Source organism: Loxodonta africana, chromosome 4 (genome assembly GCF_030014295.1).
Source record: "Loxodonta africana isolate mLoxAfr1 chromosome 4, mLoxAfr1.hap2, whole genome shotgun sequence".
Classification (NCBI taxonomy): Eukaryota; Metazoa; Chordata; class Mammalia; order Proboscidea; family Elephantidae; genus Loxodonta; species Loxodonta africana.
This window is the reverse complement of record NC_087345.1, coordinates 157,030,859-157,056,363: the sequence shown is the minus strand read 5'-3', so window position 1 is coordinate 157,056,363 and position 25,505 is coordinate 157,030,859. Positions and strand designations below refer to the sequence as shown.

At 38.4% G+C, this 25,505-nt stretch overlaps 1 protein-coding gene across 6 annotated transcripts in view; it reads left to right on the top strand.

Annotated features, from left to right (window-relative positions):
* The window catches only part of RSU1 (Ras suppressor protein 1), a 249,856-nt gene that overhangs the window by 158,243 nt on the left and 66,108 nt on the right, over positions 1–25,505 (top strand). Inside the window, exon 9 of one of the 6 annotated variants that reach the window (XR_010321957.1) lies at positions 23,214–23,363. The exons of the other annotated variants lie outside the window; for them this stretch is intronic. The gene's annotated coding sequence lies outside the window, so the exon portion shown is untranslated. The remainder of the gene's footprint in view (positions 1–23,213; positions 23,364–25,505) is intronic. 6 annotated transcript variants of the gene reach the window in all.

Sequence of the window (25,505 nt, the reverse complement as noted above, 5' to 3'; positions counted from 1 at the left end):
TTAAGCTCTATAGCACCAGCACCACACAGTTCTAAAGTTCGCGTAAATGTTTATCTTAAAATGTAGAAATTTTCTAATGCTCTTTCTAATAGAAAGAGACTGAAATTGTGAGGCTGGAACGCCTACAGAAAGCAGTACGCAATAGTGTTGAAGGAAAAGCCTACCCCCTCTCGGTGAGTTGGACATACACAGATAGGCAGTAATGTTTTATTCACAGCTTGTAAGTTAAAACATGTACCAACCACATTTGCACACAACAGGCCTTTTGATAGGACACAACTGCATGGAATCATCTCGATGGTTGATAACCCTGAAAGGGCAATTTGACATCACAGTAGGAGACATGCAGACTGCCATCAAAGATAGCAAATGAGGTCACTGCAGGGCGATTCCTTTTATTTACAGACCTGAGAAGTTAATGAGAGGGAGATCCAAGTAGTGGGAGGAGGAAGGAGGGAAAATAGGTAAGCTTTAAAAATTTACACCTGAGGACCTTCTGGTTACATTTAGACCCAGTGAAAGTAAAACATGGAGTGGGGCGGGGAGGACATGTTCATTAGAAGTTTATATCAAATGTCTTATTTTTAATTGTGTTCAAATTTTAGAAGTATGTAATTATGAAGTTCATGAAAGCATAGAAACAAAATAACAGGAAACAATCACAACTCATGTCTATTGAACACTTCTTAGTTAATCATCATGACAACCTTACGAACTAAGTAGTTTATCCTCATTTTGAAGAAAGAGAAGTTGAGATGCAAGGGAGTGAGGTGACTTTGCAGGATCACAGCAAATATGTGGTAGAGCCAGAATGCAAACCCAGGCAATCTCACTCCAAAGCCCAAGCTGGATTTATTGCACTGTTCTAATTATCTATTATCAGGATACTTGTACCTCTCTTAGAACTTACTGCTTTTGTACTTTAATATTTATTTGTGTGATTATTTGATTTATACATTTTTCTTACTGATACATAGTCCTCCTCGCTTTCAGGAGAGCTGAGATCAGATATCTTTTGATTCACCATTTTTGCTTAGTTCCTAAGTCTGTTCCTAACTCATTAAATACATTTTTTTCACCTGTAAAATAGAATTAATAAAAGTATGTGCCTAACTGTGAGGCAGTGAGGATTACCTGAGATAATGCACAAAGTGTTCGATAGCACTTGTCACTTAATATGTTACTTAATAACTGAAATGGTATAATTATGATAAATAGGCTTAGAAGTAACTGAACATAGACCAAAAGACAGTATCTAAACCCAGGTGTTCAGTGCTCTTAAACTTTATTCCCTACCCTTTATGTACTACTAATGAAAATAGTTCAAGGAGCCCTGCTGGTGCGATGGTTAAGCTCTCATCTGCTAACTGAAAAGTTGGTAGTTCACACCCATCCAGCAGCTCTGTGGGAGACAGACGTGACAATCTGTTCCCATAGAGATTACAGCCTAGAAAACCCAATGGGGCAGTTCCTCTCTGTCACATGGGTCGCTATGAGTCAGAATCAACTTGACAGCACTAACAACAACAATGAACATAGTTAGAAAAGTGAGTCTTAGAAAATGAATTGCTTTCTAGTACTGATTTCGGATTCTTAACGGTATAGGCAACTGAATTTTGTCTTTGATAAGTGTGTATTTCAGCCTTGGAATCAAAACAGATGTAGAAGCTTTATGAACTAGTGGTAGTTAACAAATAACTTTCTGAACTAAAATCACAAGCATGGACCATTCAGAAAGGGTAAAGTATGTATTTTCAAATTGACACATTATTTGGAGGTATATTTTTTATGTCTTTTTCAGTTACAGCAGGAGATGAGAACTTGCTTCTTTAGCCTTTCTTCAGTCTTTTAGATACATTCGTTTACACATGTACCTCGTATCTTCCTGTATATATTTTGTGAAGTGCAGATCTGATTTATTATTTCAAATCATATCCTTGAGCTTAGTCCAGTAGTGTTGTCTCTAGGGCATAGAGATGAATTTGGTAAGTGATCAGCAATGCATGCTGGTATACAGAACCTAGCTATAGAATAAAAATTGAGCTATAAAATTAATCTATAAAATAGTCACAGATAAAATGGTGAAGAGATCAAAATGAATCTTTAAAAAGCAGAAGACAAAATGCAGATATACTAGAATAAAAAATAGCAGTGTTCATGAAAGTGATGATTCATTATTTAATTCCAAGGACAGACACATTATAGTCTAAAAAATATATATTTCAGGTTCACCATTGACTAGCTATTTTATGTGACAGAATACCAGCTTTGCATATTTATTAAAATTATTCATAACTGCATCACTGCCTAGATGAACTGCTGGGTTCTTGTTCCTTGATCTAGTATATTACTTTGTCCATTTTATCATGGCACTGTAATAGAAATTTGTCTAAATTTTAGGATGATCCATGGGATATTTTCAGTATCAGCACCTCCTAAACACATATTTTATCATTTCCATTTTGCCCAATAAGATCTTTTATATAGGTTTAGAAGAAATAGTCTGTCTTGTGGAAAAATTAAAGTTACTTTCTTTAATAAATTATAGACAAAAATCTTCATTCAGTATGAAAAGTTATAATAATAGCATATCACAGAAAGTGTGGGCTAGTGTTTTAGCGTGAACATACAGTAAAGAGATGTTTATCTCCAGTAATATGTCTTTAAACTGATAAAAACTTAGAAAGTAATGTTAATAAAGAAGAATAGATACCACTTTTTACACTAGAATATTAATTATAGTATATTAAAGTTAAAAAAGCCTCAGGTCATCTAGTTTAGCACCCTGTCTTTGCATGGGTGGAAAATGAGCTCTGAAAAGTTAAGTGATTTCCCCAGGAATACCCAGCTAGGATGTCAGCCTCTAACCCAGCTGTTCTGGCCTAAAGTTTAGTGCTCAGTCTGTTTTAAAGTACTGACTTGTCAACAGGAGCTTTTACCTACCATACGTAGTCAGTTTTTAGAAATTAAGAAGTATGGGACATCTTATCCAGTATATGACACTTCCTTGCTGCTACTCTTGGTTTGGGGTTCTGTTGTTACTGTTGTTTTGGTTAGTTGCTGTCAAGTTAGCTTCTACGCATGGTGACCCTATGTACAATATAATGAAACATTGCCCAGTCCTGCACCATCTTCATTATCATTGTTATGTCTGAGTCCATTGTTTCAGCCGTTGTGTTGTGCCTTCCAACGTGGGGGCTCATCTTTCAGTGCTATATTACACAATATCCTGTTGTGATCCATAGGGTTTTCATTGACCAATTTTCCACGTACATCACCAGCCTTTCTTCCCAGTCTGTCTTAGTCTGGAAGCTTTGCTGAAGCCTCTCCACCATGGGTGACCGTGCTGATATTTTAATATTGGTAGCATAGCTTACAGCATCACAGCAACACGCAAGCCACTACAATACAACAAACTTTAACAGACAAGTGGTGAACAAGGTGATTATTAATCCTTTAAAAGTATCTTAACACCTAACAAAATGATTCAGCATCCCAAAGCTGGAGCCGTCATCAGTATGAGCAGCCCTGTGTGAAGCCCTCAGTGGGATGGTAGCTGTAACTGCAGGGAAGAATACAGAAAAGGGAATGTCTACTGAGTCGCCTAGAATTTCCCTGGAGATCTCATAAACTTCTAAAACTAAAATGAACCCTTTCTTCCTTATAAAGTGGAGTAATGTGTTAAAGGCCATGCATTAGATGCTTCTGAGCTGTATATTTTAGCGGGTTCTATAAAATTCTCAATAAAAGAAAGGTCAGTGTTTGCACCATAAACAGTGTTCATGGAGGCATATTTAACCCCAGTCCCTTTGCGATTCCTGGAGTGTATGGTGAGTGAACCGCTCTTCTTTGAAAGTGCCTGTTACCCATCATCTCCCAAAAGAGACCCCACTGCTACCTGGCCACTTTCTTTCTAAGGCACTACCTGCCCCGGGCTCTGGGGCCAGCCTGTAGCCAAAGCGGAATCTGAGAAAGGGGGTGATTTTACCTCATTATCAGCATGGGAGTAGGAGCTTCCCGTTTTATTTGAAGTTAAGGTGAAAAGATTGTCGTCACACCGATTGGTGTGGTGTACAGAGTGGAGTCCTTCTGTATTTTCATTGAGACCGTGTGCAAAACTGAGGCAGACCAATGGTTGACCTTTGCGTCCTGACAGCACAGGTAGTTGTTCTGCTTGGTGACTGGCTCTTTTTGTGACCTTTGTGGTTGTCAGCACAGCCTCCCAGCCTGCACAGCCTCCTGCACTGTATGATGGAGAGGTAACGGCCCCGGGCTTACTCCCCAGAGCAGTTTTGAGGCTTAATTAAAGAATATTTTTAACTCATTATGAAGAGCATTAAGAGGAAATGTTCAAAGGGTCTTGATGCAACTCTTTCAATTTAAGAAAATGGATGCCCAAATAAGCAAATTATAACTTTAAATAGTAATCCATCATTATTTTTGATCCCTTCATCTTTCAAAGATAAAGACTCCCCTCCTCTCTTCTCTTTAAGGCGTGAAAAGGGGCAGCAAAGCTGGAGCAGTCCAATGATCCTTCCTCCTGGCATATGTGAACACGTAGTACCCTTTTTTTGAACAGGGTGATTTTGAATAGGCTGTCGTTTGTATCCTGAATAACAGGGGTTGGTGGTTCAGTGGTAGAGTCTCGCCTCTCACTCAGGGGACCCAGGTTTGATTCCCAGCCAGTGCATCTCCTGCACAGCCACCACCTCTCCGTCAGTGGAGGTTTGTGTGCAGCCCTGATGCTGGAGAAGTTTCAGCGGAGCTTCCAGACTAACGTGGACCAGGAAGAAAGGCCTGGGAATCTACTTCCAAAAATCAGCCAATGAAAACAGCCTACTCAACAAGTGATCATGGGGAAGGTGCAGGACTGAGCAGCATTTCGTCCCATTGTTCCTGGAGTTGCGGTGATTCAGAGGGTAGCTAACGACAGCAACAATGCCCTGAATAAATTTTTCAGAACAATAATAAACATGTCTGCCAGGCTAATCTTGCACATACAGGTCTTGTTGGAAGGTATGTAAAGTTGTACAGGCAAAGTGAAGTGAAAACAACCATGGAACAAGTATAGGCTTTTCTTTACATCATTATTTCTGGATCCCTTTCTTTTTTTATACTGAGCAAACATGCTCTCATTCTCTCAAACTTGGAGTCTTTTTGAAAGACTGCTGAGAGATGCCCCCGAAATTATTGCCATAACAGACTTCTGACGCAGTCATGAATTACAGTCAAATTTAATCTCATCTTTAACTTCACAGCATGGTTAACGTCATCGTGTGCCCAATTTCTTTGACTATTGTGTCTTTTTGGTTTTAAAATGGCAGGAAAAAAAAAAACCAATTTTTTCCTTTAATTAAAATAAGCCTTTATGAATTAGTGTATAGCAGAGAATACCAGAAAGATGTTTACCTGTGTATTATTGACTAATCAAAGGCATTCGACTATTTGGATCATGACAAATTATGAATAACATTGCAAAGGATGGGAATTCCAGAATACTTAATTGTGCTCACAAGGAACCTGTACACAGCCCAAGAGGCAGTCATTCGAACAGAACAAGGGGATACTGCGTGGTTTGAAGTCAGGAAAGGTGTGTGTCAGGGTTGTATCCTTTCACCATACGTAAGCAGTTTGTATGCTGAGCAAATAATCCAAGAGGCTAGACTATTGCAGCATCAGGATTGGAGGAAGATTCATTAACAACATGCGATACGCAGATGATACAATCTTGCTTGCTGAAATTAAAGAGGACTTGAAGCACTTACTAATGAAGATCAGACTGTAGCCTTCAGCGTGGATTATGCCTCAACATAAAACAAAAATCCTCACAACTGGACCGATAAATAACATGATAAACAGAGAAAAGAGTGGTATTGTCAAGGATTTCATTTTATTTGGACCTACAATCAATGCCCATAGAAGCAGCAGCCAAGAAATTAAACGACATATTGCATTAGGCAAATCTGCTGCAAAAGACCTCTTTAAAGTGTTAAAAAAAACAAAAAACAAAGATATCACTTTGGGGACTAAGGTATGCCTGTTCCTGGAGAAGGACATCATGCTTGGTAAGGTCAAGGGTCAGCAAAAAAGAGGAAGACCCTAAACGAGATGAACTGACACAGTGTCTGCAACAGTGGGCTCAAGCATAGCAACAATTGTGAAGATGGCACAGGACCGTGTAGTGTTGCATTCTGTTTTACATAGTGTCACTATGAATCAGAACTGACGTGATGGCACCTAACAGCAACAACAACAAGGTGAGCTATCAGAGAATGTCCTAGCCAATTGAAATTTGGAAAATTCTTTGGTTTAAACACAAATAGAATTTCAGTAGTATTTTCATTTATTGATTCTTCTGATTTTTTTTAAATGCGTTTCAAGGCATCAAAAATATTTTTTAAATGCTGTAACTAACTGTGAAAATTAAAACAAGACTCAAGAGTTAATTTGGGTTAGAATGTATACATGAAGGACAGTCAAAAAGTGCTAGTGTAGCAGATGATGATAGCACCCACTCTGTAAAATTACCAGTTGCTATCTTAGTCACCGCTGACTCATGGTGACCCCATGTGTGTCAGAGTGGAACTATGCTCCATAGGGTTTTCAGTGGCTGATTCTTTTTTCCTAGAAGTGGATCACCAAGCCTTTCCTCCAAGGCACCTCTGGGTGGACTTGACCTTACAGCCTTTTGGTTGGCCACCAAGCATGTTGACCATTTGTAGCACCCAGGGACTCTCATGAAATCACAGTGAGGGTCACGCCAGTGGTGTCAGGGTACGAGGAGGCATTCCTTAGGGGCAGTTGTTGTAGTTGTTGCTGTTTTCCTGCTTATTATGCTATCCCAATTAAACAGAGCTTTCCACTTCCCTAAGTTCTACTGAAACAAAGTGCCAGTGTAACTTTTCTAGTAAAATAAACACAGAGACGTCTTTGTGGAATCAGTAAGAAGCTAAGTTATGTATTTACCAGAAAAGTATACGTTAATTTCCCTTCCAAGAACGTAGTAGTAGTTTATGATGTCCCTTAAACAAATAAATAGTGGTTTACAAAGATTTCTAGTCTTTTGTATGATCAGAAAATCATTCAAAAAAAAAATCACTGATGTGTTTCTCAGAGATTAAAAAGTTCTGCCTGTTGATAACATGGGCACCTGGGGTAAAATGGTCATTGAAAACGCTTTGTCTTAAAATTGTGAAAATAGGAGTGGGAGCAATAAAATATCTCACATCTCTGTCAATCTGATAAATATATTGGGCTATACCAGCTGTATAGATGCATAGAATGGCTTTTGGGCTAAATCTTATTTTTTATAGACAAGCTCTTCCACAGTGTCTCTCGCTCACTTCTGGAGCCCTGATAGTGCAGTGGTTAGGAGCTTGACTGCTAACCAAAAGGTCAGCAATTCAGATCCACCAGCTGCTCCTTGGCAACCCTATGGCGCAGCTCTACTCTGTCCTATAGGGTTGCTAGGAGTAGGAATCGACTCAGTGGCAGTGGGTTTTTTCTTGCTCACTTGCATGGTGAATTAATTTTAACCATCTCTAAAAGGCACTTGGAAGAATGAAAACATGTCTATTTATTGGACATGTAGACAAAAAAAGAATAGATAGAAATGACAGCTTATGAGAATCTGATATTCTGAAAAGCCTTCTCACCATGGAAGACTTAGATGCAGGATAAATCAGAAAAACATACTTTAAAATTTTTTTTAATCATGGTAAAATATATACAACAAAATATTTGTCATTTTAGCCATTTTTAAGTGTATAATTCTCTGCCATTAATTACATTCACCATGTTGGGCAACTGTCATCACTGTCCATCTCCAAATGTTTCTCATCACGCTTAACAGAAATTCAGTAACCCTTAAGGAATACCTCCCTGTTTCCCTCTCTCTGCAGCCCCTGGTAACCACTAATGAACTTTAGCTTCTCTGCATTTGCCTGTTCTAGATATTTTATGTAAGTGGGATCATATAGTATGTTTGTCCTTTTGTGTCTGACTTCTTTCACTCAGCATAATATTTTCCAGGTTCATCCATGTCATAGCATGTATCAGAATTTCATTTCTCTTTATGGCTGAATAATCTTCCATTGTGTGTATGTATGACATTTTGTTTATCCATTCATCTGTTGATGGACGCCTGGGTTGTTTCTACCTTTTGGCTATTGTGAATAAAGAAAAAACCCCAAAACCAGACACATTGCCATTGAGTTGATTCCGACTCCTGGCAACCCTATAGGACAGAGTAGAGCTGCCCCATAGGGTTTCCAAGGAACGGCTGGTGGATTCAAACTACTCACTTTTTGGATAGCAACCGAGCTCTTAACTACTGCGCCACCAAGGCTCCATTGTGAATAAAGAGGACTTTATTTTGAATAAAGGAGGATTTTAAGGACTAGCCCTCTAAAACGTGTATCGTGCTTTTATTTCTATTGTAATTGAAATTGACATACAAAATGAAAAAATAAAACACAAGATACAGTGATTAGAATAAAAGAAAAGGCAGGGACAACTAAAATTCCCTGTGTTTGAGAGGATTTTAAATCATGTCACAAAACCCAATTATCCACTATAAGAATCCCATAGAGAATTAAGTTGTTCTTTGTCATGGACCAATGAGAAAGGGTCACAGAACTTGGTAACCATGGATAAAAAAACTGGAAGCATGACTTCTGGAGCAGTTGAAGAAGGTTGTGGGAGAGAAGTAATAAAGAGAATATCCTGAAATCTCAGTTTATCCAAACAAAAAAGTGTAACCTAGAAGAATAAAATCTAACCTCGCATTGTTCCCTTTCTTTGGGTATAATAGTGATGTTATGGTAACACTAAAAATGAAAAAAAAGAAAAAGTGCTAAAAATCTGACCGAGAAAAACTGTATTGACAATTATTATCTAGTTCTTTAAATAACTTTCCATATCTAGTGAGGCGTATGTCTATATACTCTTATCACCCAACAGCCCGGTTGTTAGAAATTCTTAATAGTTGAATTAAACTAGATAATCACGTCATTTACCTGCCAGGTAAGCTAAAGAAAGTACTAAAAGTTACCATTTTGAGGAGAAATTCCCCAGCACGGGTTGGAATACTTGTCAAATTTTGTGGCAGTAGGCTGGGTCCGAGTCAATATTTCTGCCTGGAAGTCACATAACCTCTGTGAGAGATTAATGTGGTGACTGTTGGACTGTGTTCGCCATCAGCTAAGTATGTGCACCTGTCATTCATATTTTGCTTTCAGCTTGTTAACACTGACAGAAAAATCTCTGCGGAACAAAGAACCAGTTTTCTAAGTGTATAAAACCATATCGTATTTGCATATTTCCAGGATATAAAGCGAAGGGCATTTTTCCTTGAATGTTACTTATTTGTTCGCTACTTCTAGTTGCATGGTACTGAGAAACCCTGGTGGCTTAGTGGTTAAGAGCTGCAGCTGCTAACCCAAAAGGCCGGCAGTTCAAATCCACCAGGCACGTCTTGGAAACCCTATGTGACAGTTCTACTCTGTCCTATGGGGTTGCTGTGAGCCAGAATCGACTCGACCGCAGTGGTTTTTTGTTTTTTGTTTTTTTTTCCAGTGGGAGAAACATTGACAGCAGCTAAACTGCCTCTCACTTGGTTTCTGCTGATTACTAACTTTGCTGATAAAATAGTACAAAAAATAAGGACATGTTTTTAATTGAATGGCATTGTTGCCAAAAGATTTTCTTTGAAAACCTGAGCAAAATTTCCGAGTTTTGTTAAAGCCACTTTTCTTGTTGCATTCCACAATGTGTTTATGGAAGCATGTTGTAAGTAGATTCCTTTAGGTCAGCTAAGTCAATCTGATTTATCTTCATTAAAGTCAAACACATGATTGTGTATACGCTGGCATACATGTGGTTGGTGAAGGATGCGTGATGGAAATGAATTCAGAGGCAACCTCAAAAAAAAATACGTTGATTTTACACGGCTCCGCTTTCCAGCCGCTGCTTAAAACCTTAAAAAAATGGAATCATTTAGCTAGCATCCATTTTATTTTGAACATGAGTTAATAACCCTCTAACCAAAAAACAAGTAGACAAAAACTCAGCCTTGTTTATAATAGTAACAGTTGGAAACAACAGAATGCCCCACAGTAGATGACTGGGTAGTTAAATAGTGAAGTAGCAGTGTGATGGAATGCTCTGTAGCCATTTAAAGTTGTCTTGTACGAGGTTATTTAATGACTTTGGGGAATTTTCATAGCATATGATAAATTTTGAAAGCAAGCTGTGTAACTATTATATCTACATGTATATTTGTATAGGGAAAAAATTTTTCTTAAAAGTGTGGGAAGATATACCTCAAATGCTAATAGTAGTTTTCTCAAGTGGTAGGATTGTGTGTAGTTTTTGTTCTCTTTATGCTTTCCTGTAGTTTGTAATTTTTCTCTAATTATATGTAGCTTAATGATTTTTATTTTTCTCTAAGAACCTGTGCACTTTAATAATTTATCATTTTTCATTGACAAGATGTAAATGGTTTCATAAACTCATAACTAGAAAAATATTGCTATAGGAAAAAGGGCACCACACACTTGTATTTTTATTGTCAGAGCATCATTCAGTATTATTATTATAGTAATATTAATAATAAAAGCAGCTTCTGTTTATTGAACATTTATTATATGCCACATACTCTGGTAAGCCTGTATGTGGATTTTCACATTGGCTCCTCAGAATGATCTATGAAGTAGACAGAAAATACAATTATCCCCACTTTATGGATCAGCAGACCAAGTCTCAGACTGGTTAGGTTCTTTGCTTTCCGTAACGCAACTACTGAGCGACAGAGCCCAGCTTTGGACCAGTCTGTCTGCCTCCCACACCCGTGCTCTTAAGCACCATACTTTTCTGTTTAGTACTTTTTTGGTTGTTGTTATATCTTAGTCATGCTTCTGCCTTCATCTTCCCGTTTCTTGACTTCCATTTCCAGTTGCAGTGGAAGATACCAGTTTCATCTGAGAGAAAGTTTTCAGGATTGTCACAACTGAATTGAAACCAATAGTTGACACCAATATTCCGTCCTCAAATACACGTAGACGGAATAAGCATTAGACTATGTTTTTCACATTTAAATGAATAATACAAAATGCATATCTCCATGTAGGAAGGAAAGTGTGCCCTTGGGTTGTATCAGTGATGGTGATTATGAAATCCATACTAAATGATTTCCTTAATTTGTGTGTGTGTGTGTGTGTTCAGATTGGGAGTAAGCACGGTGAGCCAAGGTGGCAAACCATTTATGTGCCAAGATCACACTGCCCTGTTACACGAGGCAGTTGGAGTCGCTGGGATGTGTGTGGAAAGGAGGGCATTATTGATGTAGACCCCCCTACTCATGTGTTTAGGAACCTAAGAGACCTAAGTGCGAACACAGCTTCCAGGATAAGCATCCTTGAGCTCTGGTGTCACACCGGGTCTGACTGGACTCTATGAAGTCCCTTTGAGAGTAGCATCCTCCCCCAGTTTTTATAAGTTTTTCAAAAACCAGGTTTTTATTAATCCACAGAAAATGCAGTCTTATAGTCTCTTCTGAAATCAAGGACACCCATCTTCAATCAAATCACAATAAAAATTGTGCCGAAATAATGAAAGTGTACGGAATATCTGTAGTCAAAGTGTCTTTTTGTTGTTGTTGTTGTTGTCATTGGCTGCCTCAAGTTGGGCCCAGGCTCATGGTGATCCTGTGTACAATGGAACAAAATGCTGCCTGGTTCCGTGCCATCCCCATGATTAGTTGTGGATCAGACCGTGGTGATCATTGTTTTCATTGGCTGATTTGTGGGAGTAGATCACGAGGCCTTTCTTCTAAAGATCCTTTAGACATTCAGTATTTAGCTAGTATGTATTTGCATACCTAAGTATAGCTTACTGCAGATTTTTAAACCAATGAATGAATAAATTTTTTTGTAACCTTGATTCAGTCCATTCCCTTAGTTTAAGCACATTATAACACATTTATACTCTCCCATCCTGTGTGGGGACAAAGAGGCAAAGCCTTATTATTACTGTATGGAGCGTACAGTATGCAGTAGTTTTCTAAGGCTGCTGTAACAAACTACCACGGACTGGGTGGCATAAAACAACAGCAATTTATTCTGTCACAGTTCTGGAGGCTAGAAGTCCATAATCAAGGTTTCAGCAGGGTTGGTCCCTTCTTGAGGCTGTGAGGGAGAGTCTGTTTCATGCCTTTTTCTTAGTCTGGTGGTTACTGGCAATCCTTGGCATTCATTGGCTTGTAGACATATTTCTTTTTAATTTCTGCTTCTGTTGTCACATGGTGTTCTTTCTGTGTGTGTCTATCTCTGTTCTTTTTCCTAAGGATTCACCCTACTCCAGTATGACTTCATCTTAACTAATTACATCTTCAAAAGATGTTATTTCCAAATAAGACCACATTCTGAGGTTCCAGGAAGTACATGAATTTCGAGGGGCGGTATACTCAGTAATTTTTGTTTTTATTTTTATTTTTAACACACACACACAGTACACACCCAGAGTATTGCTTTGTGAGAAGATTTGTGTGTAAAAGACTTAGAGACCTTTTTGTATTCTAGCTCTTTCCTAATTGTATATTCTTGGGCACATCACTTGGCTATTCCATGTATGTTTTTTCTACTTTAAAATGGGGATTCTGTTAATAGCCCACTGTAATACAAAAGGTTGTTCAGTAAAATTAGGTAACATGTCAGATGTATACAGACATGAGACATTATTTCTCTCCTTTCTTCACCTGCCCCCATGAGCACTACTTAATCCTTTGAAACGATATTTTTTTTCCCAACAGTAGTTCAAAGTTTAATGGGTTTTCTGTCTGCTCTGCTTCTATATGTTTTTTGTAGATTTTCTTTGCCCTTTCTTATATTTTTTTATTCTTTAAATAAAAAATTTTTGTTTGTTTTGGTTTTGTGTGTGTATATATGTGTTTGGTGCCAAAACCCAGGATCAAACCCCCCCCCAAAAAAACTAATCAAAGATTCTTAATTTTGCATATAATGCATTAAACTAGTATATTTGGCATACATTTGTGATTTTTTTTAATTGAAGTATAGTTTACGCACACAAAATGCACAGAACGTAACTGTATAGTTGCTTGCATTTTGAAAAATGTGTGTACCCATGTAACCAACACCCCAGTTAAAATATAGAGCATTTCCATCAGCCCAGAACGTTTGGCAAAAGTTTGTGTTTGGGAATGGCTCATTTCCCCAAAATTCTTACCTGGTTTTCTTGCTTTGGAGCAGGTAAATCACCTCTTCATGTTATTGGTGTCCCTTTGATACTTGAACAGTCTTTCTGAATTAGCTGCCTTTTTCTAGTGACTTGCTTTTTTGACTAGGAGCCCTAGTGGCACCATGGTTAAGAGCTACGGCTGCTAACCAAAAGGTCAGCAGTTCGAATCTACCGGGCACTCCTTGGAAACCCTATGGGGCAGTCCTACTCTGTCCGCTAGGGTCGCTATGAGTCAGAATTGATTCGAGAGCAATAGGTTTGGTTGTGGGGGGGGCTTTTTTGAGCGGGGACAGTTTGCCTTCTCTTTCTATATGACTTTTTTTGTCATTCTTTCTAATATCTTCCGTTTTCAGCTGCTGCTAGCAATATGTTAACAGTTTAAGTTCAACTGTGAGTCACCTTCCAAAGAGGTCACTGAAGGATCATTAAAGGTTCCGTACAAGAAATGTTTATTAACATTGTCCCTGAAATTTCTTACATTGTCTGACCCATCACCACCCAGAATTTATTTAGTTTTTGTGTATATAAATGCTTTCTCTCTCCTGAAGAATTTAGTAAAGTATAGCTAAAGTCTTAGTTATTGTCAAATAAAAAACCTTAAAAGCAAACCAGCCATTTCTTTGCAATGGAAATAAATATTTTGTCTATTTGCAACACTCTTTTTCGTCTTAGTAAATACATGACTCCTGGTTAGTTAAAAAGTACCTATGTTGCATTTCAAGTCTCTTATTGGTGATTAAAAACCTTCTTTAGATGTAAAAGTTATCCATAAATAAGGCTTTCAAAATACTATTGAAAGTTGCCACCCATCATTCCATTTTTACTCTCTGAATTAATACCTAAATAAATACCTTAGGAATATTTTAAGTGAGCATTACTTATTAGAACGTTTTTTTAAAGTATCTAACGTGTGTTTGTTCTACCTTCCCTGTATATTTACACCTCTTCGATTTTGCTTTATGAGCGGCAAAAGCAAACTGTCACTATTTGCTGTAAATTGAAGCTTTTAATAACTATGTCTGTTCTACAACATTTGTCAGCTTTGAATATTCTGTCAGTAGAAAATAAAAATAGCAGGGAAACTCAGCAGCAGTGACACCGAGAATTTATCTGTGCATGCTAAAGTAAGGTAAAAAAATATAGTCTTGAAGAATGAGCATTTGGCATTTTTCCTTCTAATAATGTAAATTTGAACTGGCTCTTCATCGAATAAATTTTAGATGAAAAGTTGGCAAAATGAATGAATAAGTTCCATCATTAAACACAGAACACCTTTTAGCCTAGAAAGAATAGATTACTTCAGTTCATTGATTCAATCATATATGACTTGTTTGACGTAAGCCTGAAAAATAAGTTTTATAAGTACATAAAAAGAAACATGATAGCTCAGTAGTAAAAATGTTGAGGCACAGAGAATTTAAATTTTTAACCTATTTTGTAGTAAAAATTCATGTGCAGAAGATCATCTTGGATATGTGACAGTAAAAAATTAATTTATCTAATAAAGGTAATTCAAGTAAATCAAATCTAAATAAATTCCATAGTCTCCATTTTTGTTCATAAATTGTGTGTATCGGTTATAAATATTAAAGGCATGTATGAAATATGTATTATGAAATAGTCACTGCTTTCTCTTTTTAGAAAAAAACAAAGTTTTTCAGGACTCCTTATGGGTGCTGACTTTCAGATTGTTAGTTTAGACTCAGTTCTTGCCGTTGTACCTTTTTTCCTTTTCTTTGACCATCTCCTGCAAAGAGTCTCTTTTCAAAAGATTGTTGATGTTACTAGGTGCCCACGAGTCTATTTTGACTCATAGCAACCCTGTGTGACAGGGTAGAACTGCGCCATGCGGTTTTCTAGGCGGTAATCTTTACCGGAGGAGCCCTGGTGGTGCAGTGGTTAAACCCTCTACTGCTGACCAGAAGGTCAGCAGTTAGAACCCACCAACTGCTCAGCGAGAGAGAGATGTGGCAGTCTGCCTCGCTAAAGATTACAACTTTGGAAACCCTGTGAGGCAGCTCTGCTCTGTCCTGCAGGGTCACTATGAGTCGGGATCTGTACCCATAACCTGTTCCAATGGAGTCGATTCCGACTCATAGTGACCCTATAGAACAGAGTAGAACTACCGCATATGGTTTCCAAGGAGCACCTGATGGATTCGAACTGCTGACCTTTTGGTCTGCAGCTGCAGCTCTTACCCACTCTGTCCAGGGTTTCCTGAGTCAGAATATGAGTGGGCAATCTTTACGAGAGCAGATTGCCAGCTCTTTCCCTTGTGGAGCTGCTGAGTCATTCAAACCATCGACCTTTCAGTCAGCAGCTGAGCACTTAACCGTTGTGCTACTAGGGCTTTTTTTTTTTTCAAAAGATACCTTTATCATTATCTTTGCCAATAACAGTGAATGTTAAGCATCTACTATGTAGCCCTATCCGATAACCGTTGACAATAGGTGGGCACTATTTTAATAGAGTAGGAAGAAAAGTGTTGTCAAAAGTGTGCTTAACTGTGCTAAGAACAGCCTTCATTTAAACCTCTATTGTAACAGAAAGATGATTAATGAGACCATGTGAACTTGCCTTATTCTGCTCAGCTTTTTGACATACCTGCAAATATAAGATTTTTCAAGAGCCACAATGAGCTAAAGAGATGGTCTCCGCTTTGTACAGAATGGATATGCCTGCACGTTTTAATTTTGTTTTAGCGTTATTCCATTATGACGGATTGAGCCTGAGGGAAAGGATGAATTAATTGTTGTCAAAATTAATGAGATAATTACATATGTGTAATTTTCCAAAGCACTGTACAATTGTATTTCTCAGTAATTAGAAATGTCTAGTTCTAATTTATCCTTTGAGAGGAGCCCTGGTGACAGTGGTTAAGTGTTCCACTGCTAACTGAAACATCAGCGGTTCAAACCCACCAACTTTCTGCAGAAGTTCTATTCTAGCCTGCATGGTTGCTGGAAGTCAGAATTCTACTCAGAAGGCAATGGGTTTGGCCTAACCCATCCTGTGGAGGAAGTAGAATTTAAGAAGACTTTCAAATGGCAAGATGTGTTGTATTTTGTTTAGTTTTGTTTTTTAACAAAAGTTCTAGAACAGTGTTAAAAAAAACAAAACCAAACCCACTGCCATTGAGTCGATTCTGACTCATAGCGAGTCTATGAGTCTGTAGGACAGAGTAGAACTGCCCTGTAGTGTTTCCAAGGAGCACCTGGCGGATTTGAACTGCCAACCTCTTTGTTAGCAGCCATAGCACTTTACCACTACACCACCAGGGTTTCCAGAACAGTGTTAAGGTACTATGAAGTGTTTTTGATAGTGGTAAATTGGGAATTTATCAGTGAATGTGAATGAGTTTGTTTTTTTCTAAAATGCTGTTGTGTTCCATCAAGTTGATAATGACTCATAGCGACCCTACAGGACAGAGTAGAACTGCCACGTAGGATTTTCTAGGCTGTTATCTCTTTGAGAGCAGATCGCCAGGTATTTTCTCCCACAGAGCTGCCCATTGGTTTGAACTGCCAACCTTTCAGTTAGCAACAGAGTGCTTAACCATTGTGCTACCAGGGCTCCTTTTTCTAAGATAATTTTGTTTCTCTTATAAAATTTCACTTCAAATAAGATTGAAGGATTGAATTTCAGTAAAATTGGGCATTAATAGCACATTAATGTTTTTTAGTTTTTATGTTGAATTCAATGAAGAATTCATTCATGCTCTGTCTAACCCTCTAGAAAAATCACGTCTATAAAGAACTTAATAGGAAGACAGGAGATAGCTCTACTCTGGTATTTTCTCCATCCTGATCTGTAAGGTAGTGGTCACAAGTCAATGGAATTTCTTTCTTTCTTTGTGTGTGTGTGTGTGCACCTCCCATTTAGGGAGGAGTCCCCAGGTGGTGCAAACAGTTAAGCGTTCGAGTACTAATCAAAAGGTCAGTGGTTTCAACCCACCCAACGGCACCATGGAATAAAGGCCTGGTGATCTGCTTCCAAAAGGTCACAGCCTTGAAAACCCTGTGGAGTAGTTCTACTCTGTACACATGGAGTTGTCATTGAGTCAGAATCTACTCGACCGCAGTGGGTAGTTGCCCGAGTTCCTGACTGTTGGAGACACACAGTGTCTGCGTTCATTCACAGTTAACAGATATACTCTATCCCTGTCAGACACCCCCCATCCTACCTCAATCTTGGCTCCCATAGATCGGCATGTGTGAAAAACATTCAAAGTGGATGGCAACTAACAACAACAACCCACGTAGGAAAGTTAAAATTGTTTTAGTTTTTTTCTTTTTTTAGCAGGTCTGATTTAAAGTACCTCTTAGGATTTACAAAGCTATGTTTTGGGTTCTTTCAGGTACAGTATTTCTTTTTAAATACTGATAAAGTGCTCCCCTTTGAATTTTTTTTAATTTTGTTAATTTATTTGGATAATAAGTTATCCCCGTTGTTTGGATATTGAAGAAATAAGATGCATATCTCAGAGAAGTAGAGTAATTCAATTCTCGGTTTTCACATATGCCGAATATGTGTTTTCGTGATTCACAAGGGCCACTTTTAATCTGCGTTTTGTTAGGGTATTTGTCTTGTTTGTGAATAAATTAGAGTGAAAACCTTTTTAAGTTAAAGCTGCATTGATGGTTCAAAAAATAAATTAAAATTAAAGATGAGATTGTTTAAATCTTTGATTAAGCAAGTTCATAAAGTTTTTGTCGTTTTTTAAAAATAATTATTTAAATAGATTTCCCTTAATTATTTAAAATTCTCAGAACAGAATCTCATTTTACAGGACATCTAGTGGAAAGAGGAAAATGAATGTATACAGAAAAGAATTTCTTTGTAAATAAATGAGATCTAAAAGTCAGCTGCTATAACTAACGCTTTTATACTTTGTGACCTTGGACAAATTATTTAGCAGTTTTGGGCCTGCTATTTCCTGTCTTTAGTAGTTAGGTTAAACCCAAACCAAACCTGTTGCCATCAAGTCAATTCTAACTCACAGCGACCCTATAGGACAGAGTAGAACTGCCCCATAGGATTTCCAAGGAGCACCTGGTGGATTCGAACTGCCAACTTTTTTGGTTAGCAGCGTAACTCTTAGCCACTATGCCACGAGGGTTACCAGTAGTTAGGTTAAGCAAAGTTAAAAATATAAAACAGTGTCTTGCTTTTCACCAGCAAAGTGTGAATTATAAGAACACTTTATCCTATAGCTGCTGTATATATTCCAGGTACATTTCATTCTCTGTAAGCCATTGCTTACAGAGAGTGAATAATTCTATTTCCTATTTAATTTCAGAAAAATAAACTTTTATTTGTTTTAATCATATTTTTGCCTCCCTCACTCTTGTCCCCTCCCTGCTGCCTCAAATAAGTTCTAGACTTGACTAATCTGAGATTCAGATTTTAGTCCCGTGAATTCCCCCAGTTTGAGACCCATGACCAGCTGTGACGTGTTCACAGACAGTGTGAGGAAGAAAAGCAATAAGCAGTGTGCTCAGACAGTCAGCACATTAGTCAGTCAACACCTGAGGAATCAGATTGACTGCCCTCGATTTTTCATTTAATTTTGTTGTAGTTGAGAATATACTCAGCAAAGCATATACCATTTCAACCTGGTCTTGGTTTTTTAAGCTATTTTTGAACTTCCTTAAAACCGAAAACACCAAACCCATTGCCACTGAGTCAATTTCAACTCATAGCACCCCTATAGGACAGAGTAGAACTGCCCCATAGAGTTTCCAAGGAGCGCCTGGTGGATTCGAACTGCTGACCTTGTGGTTAGCAGCTATAGCTCTTAACCACTATGCCACCAGGGTTTCCTTGAACTGCCTTAGTTTCCCCAAAATGATCAGTCTTTGAGAGACTAAAGGAAAAAGTGATTCAGAGAGAGTTCATTCTGAAGTAAGTGTATAGTAGGTTACTGGCCATCTCAGTTCCTGCTTATGTGCCAGTCAAAGAGGAGTCAGGTTCCAGAGATCTTGGGGTTTTTTGGTTTTTTTTTTTTTAAACAGCTTTATTGAGATATAATTCACATACAGTCCACCCATTTACAGTCCACAATTCAGTAGCTGTAAGTATGTTCACAGGGTGAGCCCCTATCACCACAATCAGTCCATTATTCCACAGGGAAATCCTGTGCCCCTTAGCCATCGCCCCAACTCCCCCATTCCTTCCGGTCCCAAACAAGCACTAATCCACTTTCTGTCTCTATAAATTTATCTGCTCTGGACTTCCATATAAATGGAGTCATACAATATGTAACTTTTATGACCAGCTTCTTTCAATTTTAGTGTTTTCAAGGTTGACCTGTGTCATAGCATGTATCAGCTGTGACCAAATAATATTCCATCATATGGCTGTATCACATTGTGCTTATCCATTCATCAGCAACGGACATTTGGGTTGTTTCCACTTCTGCACTATTACAGATAATACTGCTATGAACATTTTTGTACAAGTTTTTGTGTAGACATATGTTTTCATCTCTTTTGGGTATATATTGCTAGGTCATATGATGACTCTATGTTCGACTCTGAGGAACTGCCAGACTGTTTTTCATAGTGGCTACACCATTTTACCTTCCCATCAGCAGTATATGAATGCTCCAATTCCCCTACAGCCTCAACACTTGTTATCTGTCTTTTTTATTCTAGCCGTCCTAAAAGGTATGAAATTGTATCTCATTGTAGTTTTGATTTGCAGTTCCCTGATAGATAATGATGTTGATCATCTCGTATACTTATTCACATGTTTTAATATTAATTACACTGTCTTGAAAATTAATGCTTACTCCCATAGTGATAAAGTTAGCACTCCGAAGTGTCTACTACCAAGTGCCATGTCTGTATATACTAACCCCTGAAGCTGGAAAGAGCTTTGGGCTCCACCTCCATGGCACACAGGGTAGAAAGAAGAAAAAAAAAAAAGGAAAATGTATGAATAAAGTCTTAGGGGAGCTGTGCTGGAAGTGAGGGTAAGGAAGAGTGAGAACATGTGAGTAAATCTGCTGGAGAGGAGATTGGTCAGAAAAAAGAAGTCACAGAGAAGTGTTGATTCAGGTGTAAACAATTGCAGTGTTCAGGCATAGAACTAAGGTGGAAAGGCATGGTCCATGACTACAGGAGCACTGGCCCTTGTGAGTCTTGATTCTTGACAGTTAAGATGTTTTAGCCCAGAGTTTAATATAACACTCTTAACTTGGTGTCTTTCTTCGTTACTAAAACCCTCCTGATTAGAGAACGTGCTTTCTCTTATCAGGTAAGACAGGGCAAGATATCAAAAGACCACTGAGCAAGACCTGTGTCCATTTAGTCCAAAAACTGCTTTTTTGTTGTTGTTGCTGTTTGGATCCATGTAATAATCCCTTTAAGTGCTAGGCTTATATCTCAAAAATCCTTTCAGAAAAAAAAAATGTTACTTGTAATTTTCAATTTATGGAATATCGAATGACTTCCCTGGGTCCTTTGCATACCTGAAAGAAACTTTTCCTTTCAGAAAATGTGTTACAGCTAGTTAGCTGTCATTGAGTCATCTCCACCTCATGGCGACCTTATGTGCCTGATCCTGTGTTATCCTCACAATTGCCAGCATGTTCGTATCCATTGTTGCAGCTATTGTGGCAGCCCATTTCACCAAAGACGCTGGCCTTCTGCTCCACCTAATGTGATGTCCTCATCCCGGGATTGACCCCTCCTGATAATGGACCCAAAGCAAATGAGTTGGACAGTGTTCTATTGTGATCCTTAAGGTTTTCATTGGCTAGTTTTCAGGAATAGATCTCCAGGCCTTTCTCTTTGCCAATGATTAAATATTTTTATTTTCAGTTTTTAAAATAATTCTTTTTCTAATATCTTGTATAATGATATAAAGCATCTTCCATAAAGCATGCAAATAAAACCACTGTCTGTACTAAGTCTCACCTAGAACATTTCTGCCTCTTAAAGAATCTCCATGATAGTCCTTAAAAGAGGTACAAGAGAGGGGACTTTCAGCAGTCTTGACTAGTCCAAATCCTTATTTATGTTTACTAAATTTGACACTCTGACATGGTATTTTAGAAACCCATATAAAATTATTTTGCCTGTTGATTATGGCAGTTGATGGCTTAAGGAAAAATATATTTGTATCTTGAAACTTATGGAACCATTCCAATATCACTGCTTTTTTTTTTTTTTTTTTTAATAAAGATGTATAAAGAAGGAAATAGTTTAAACATAGAAGAAAATATTCTTTGATGGTTACGAGGGAGGGAGGGAGGGAGGGAGGGAGGGAGGGAGGGAGGGAGGGAGGACAAGGGGTATTCACTAATTAGACAGTAGACAATAACTATTTTAGGTGAAGGAAAGACAACACACAACACAGGAGAGGTCAGCACAACTGTACTAAACCAAAAGCAGAGAAGTTTCCTGAATACAGCCGAATGCTTCAAAGGCCAGGGGAGCAGGGATGGAGGCCTGGGGACTATCTAGGTCAACTGGCATAACAAAATGTATTAAGAAAACGTTCTGCATCCCACTTTGGTGAGTGGCATCTGCAGTCTTAAACACTAGCAAGCGGCCATCAAAGGCGTATCCATTGGCCTCAACCCACCTGGAGCAAAGGAGAATGAAGAACACCAAAGACACAAGGTAAATATGAACCCAAGAGACAGAAAGGGCCACATAAACCAGAAACTACATCAGCCTGAGACCAGAAGAACTAGATGGTGCCCACTTATAATCAATGACTGTCTTGACAGGAAACATAACAGAGAATCCCTGATGGAACAGGAGAAAAGTGGGATGCAGACCTTAAATTCTCGTAAAAAGACCAAGCTTAAGATCTGACTGAGACTAGAGGGACCCCGGAGGTCATGGTCCCCGGACCTTCTGTTGGCCCAAAACTAGAACCATTCCCGAAGCCAACTCGTCAGACAGGGATTAGACTGGACTATAAGACAGTAAACGATATTGGTGAGGAGTAGGCTTCTTGGCTCAAGTAGGCACGTGAGACTATGTGGGCAGCTCCTGTCTGGAGGCAAGATGAGAAGGCAGAGGGGGACAGGAGCTGGCTGAATGGACAGGGGGTATACAGGGTAGAGAGGAGGGGGTGTGCTATCTCATTATGGGGAGAGCAGCTAGGAGTACATAGCAAGGTGTTTGTAAGTTTTTGTATGAGAGACTGACTTGATTTGTAAACTTTCACTTAAAGCACAATAAATTTTAAAAAAATATAAAGAAGGGTACTGGAAAATCAAAGCTATTAAATATTGTCACAAAATTTCCTTGATTTTATTTTCCTATAGATAAAATTAGATCAGGAATAAAGAGCTTTCTGGAATGCTTTCATGAAAAATTGGCTTTTGCAGAAATGGCTGTGAAATAACTAAAGCTCAAGTGCTTGTACTAGTATTTTCTTAAATGTAATTTAACGTATAATACTTATTTTTGCTTATAAAAATCACCTTTATTACTCGTACTGAGAAAACTTGCATTCATGTTCCCTTCTGCTGTGGATATTACTCCACAGTTCATCAGAAATATTCCTTTTCCCTTTGTTCTTTCTAAAGATCCATTTAGCATACAAAATCAGAACTATGCACTATACAGGCAGTTGATCCCATAGGCCATGGAGACTCACAGAGTCTGGTTCAGATCCTGGCATCACAATTTTTTAGCTGCATGACCTTGAACAAGTCTCTTAACCTCTCTTAGGTCTCAGTTTCCTCTCTCGTAACATGAAAATCAGTAACAGCGCGTACATCCTAGGGTTACTGTGAGGAATAAAGAAGATATTTCATGGAAAGCACACAGCAGAGTGCTGGCATGTGAGAAGCACCCCATCATCAACCTATAATTGCCGTCATTGTGGTTTTATCTATTTAGTGGGATAGGAGAGCCTTTAAATTCATATCCCTTAGACTATTAAGAAGGTCCCTGGGTGGCACAAACAGCTTATGTTCTAATACTAACCCAAAGGTTGGCCATTCGAACCCAGCCAGTGGCACTGTGGAAGAAAAGTCTGGTGATCTGCTTGCATAAAGGTTATAGCCAAGAAAACCGTATGGAAGAATTCTACTCCGTAACACATGGGGTCACCATGAGTTGGAATCGACTCAACAGCAGCAGGTAAAGACTATCAAGAAATGTTTTTTGTTGTGATGATGCTTCAGTTTAAAGACATGGACTTCCTATATTATTTCTAAGTAATCCCCATTTGGATGAGCAGTGGGTGAGTTGTTGATAATAATAACCACAGCTTCTTTTCCTTGAGACCTTGGCCTGTGCCAGGTACAATTCCAGGAGTTGTGCAGGTACTTTCTAATTTAGCCTTAACAACCCTACAAGGCTGGAGTTATTATTATCTTTATTATGATGATTTAGAACCTGAGGCACAGAGAAGTTAGGTAGCTTCCCCAAGTTCACATAGTTAATAAAGATGACACTAGGATCAATAACTATATGGGTCATTTTACATATGATCCCTTTATGTTATTTGAGTGAATGTGAATATGATGCAGAAGTTTGTCATTTTAATTCTTGGAGGAGGAGGAGTAACATAATAAGAGTTCACCATGTACTTACTCGGAGCCCTGGTGGTACAGTGGTTAAGAGCTGTGGCTACTAATCAAAAGGTCAGCAATTCGAATCTACCAGCTGCCCCATGGAAACCCTATGGGCAGTTCTACCCTGTCCTATCAAGTTGATATGAGTCGAAATCAACTCGATGGCAATGGGTTTGGGTTTTTCTTTTTTTAAATATACTTATTTAGTAGCCTAATTTTAATATAATACTTAATTCATATAATGTATTTAGAAAGCTCTTAATTTATCATAAATGATGCTTTTGTTCCAAAAGTGCAAAGCTAACTAATTTAATGAATTCGTTAATGTTTGAGCATTATTTGCATACTGAAAATAAGTTTTTCCATCTTCAAGTATCCAATAGAAATCTACTCTGAAGCAGAGGGTAACCATCAGTTTGAAGGCAATCGTGCTGTTTCTCTTAGTAACAGACGACATCTGTTATCCTTTTCGATAAATCATTGCTATGCATTTGACGTTGTCTAGACAAATCTCTGTGAACCACACGGCTGGGCATTATTGGACTGACTTCTGTATACTGCATCTGATTCTTAAAAAAGCAGTTATCCACAAATCCTTAACTATCCTTCAAGGGGGTATCTCTTTATCACATGCTGTTTTATAAATCCCGTCATTATGAAAATATCGGTCACTGTTTTGTTCTGAGGAAATTAAGCAACAAACATGTATGTTTATCAAAAAGGATTTTTATGTTTTCAGCCCTCACAATTGGTACTTTAATTTGGAGTATTGATACATTTTTGTTTGGGCTTAAATATTGAAAGAATAAAGATGACATTTTACTGTATATAAATTGTACCTCAATACATTTGACTTTTAAAAAGTATAGAATAGCATAAATATTTGAAATGTAGCACAGAATCATATATAGATTCAAAATAGAGAATTGGAGATCTTTATGTGACATCTGTCTTCTCCCGTTTCTGCTTGCTTGCATCTCTGTCTATGCTGCTCCTTATACAACTCAGAAGTGATGAGGTTTAGGACACACTAATAGAGCCCCATTCACATAACAAAGAAAAACCTATTCCCAGATGGAATTAACATCCACAGGTATGTTGTTGTTGTCGTGTGCCATCTAGTCGATTCTGACTTATAGCAAACCTATGGGACAGAGTAGAACTGCCCCGCAGGGTTCCCAAGGAGTGACTGGTGGATTCAAACTGCCATCCTTTTGGTTAGCAGCCTGAACTCTTAACCACTGTGCCACCAGGGCTCCTACACAGGTTTGGGGGTTAGGATTCCAACACCTATTTGGAGGGGGTGGGGGAAGGATACAGTTCAATCCATACCACAGGCCCATTAAAGTAACACCATCACAGTGAACAGGGAAAGTCTTTGGCTATAGATTGTCCTGATAAAGATGTGATTATGCCAACGAGTACTATAGATAGTGAGGTGTCTGTGTGTATGTGTGTTTTAATTCTTCAGTCTGCTTTGAGGAGGGAAGAAAACCTGATAACATAAACAATTGGAAGGAGAAAAGGTTGTCATGTCAAGTGATTCCCTGCATGGTTCGGCTGAGCCCTGACCTTAATGGTGGTGATGGTTGGAAGGATGTTAAAAGTCTCCTTGCCTTATAGTAGTGCTGTCAGAGGACACGTTGCAGAAGTACATTCCCTCAGTCCATAGACACTGGTTGAGCACCTATGTTACATTTGCAAC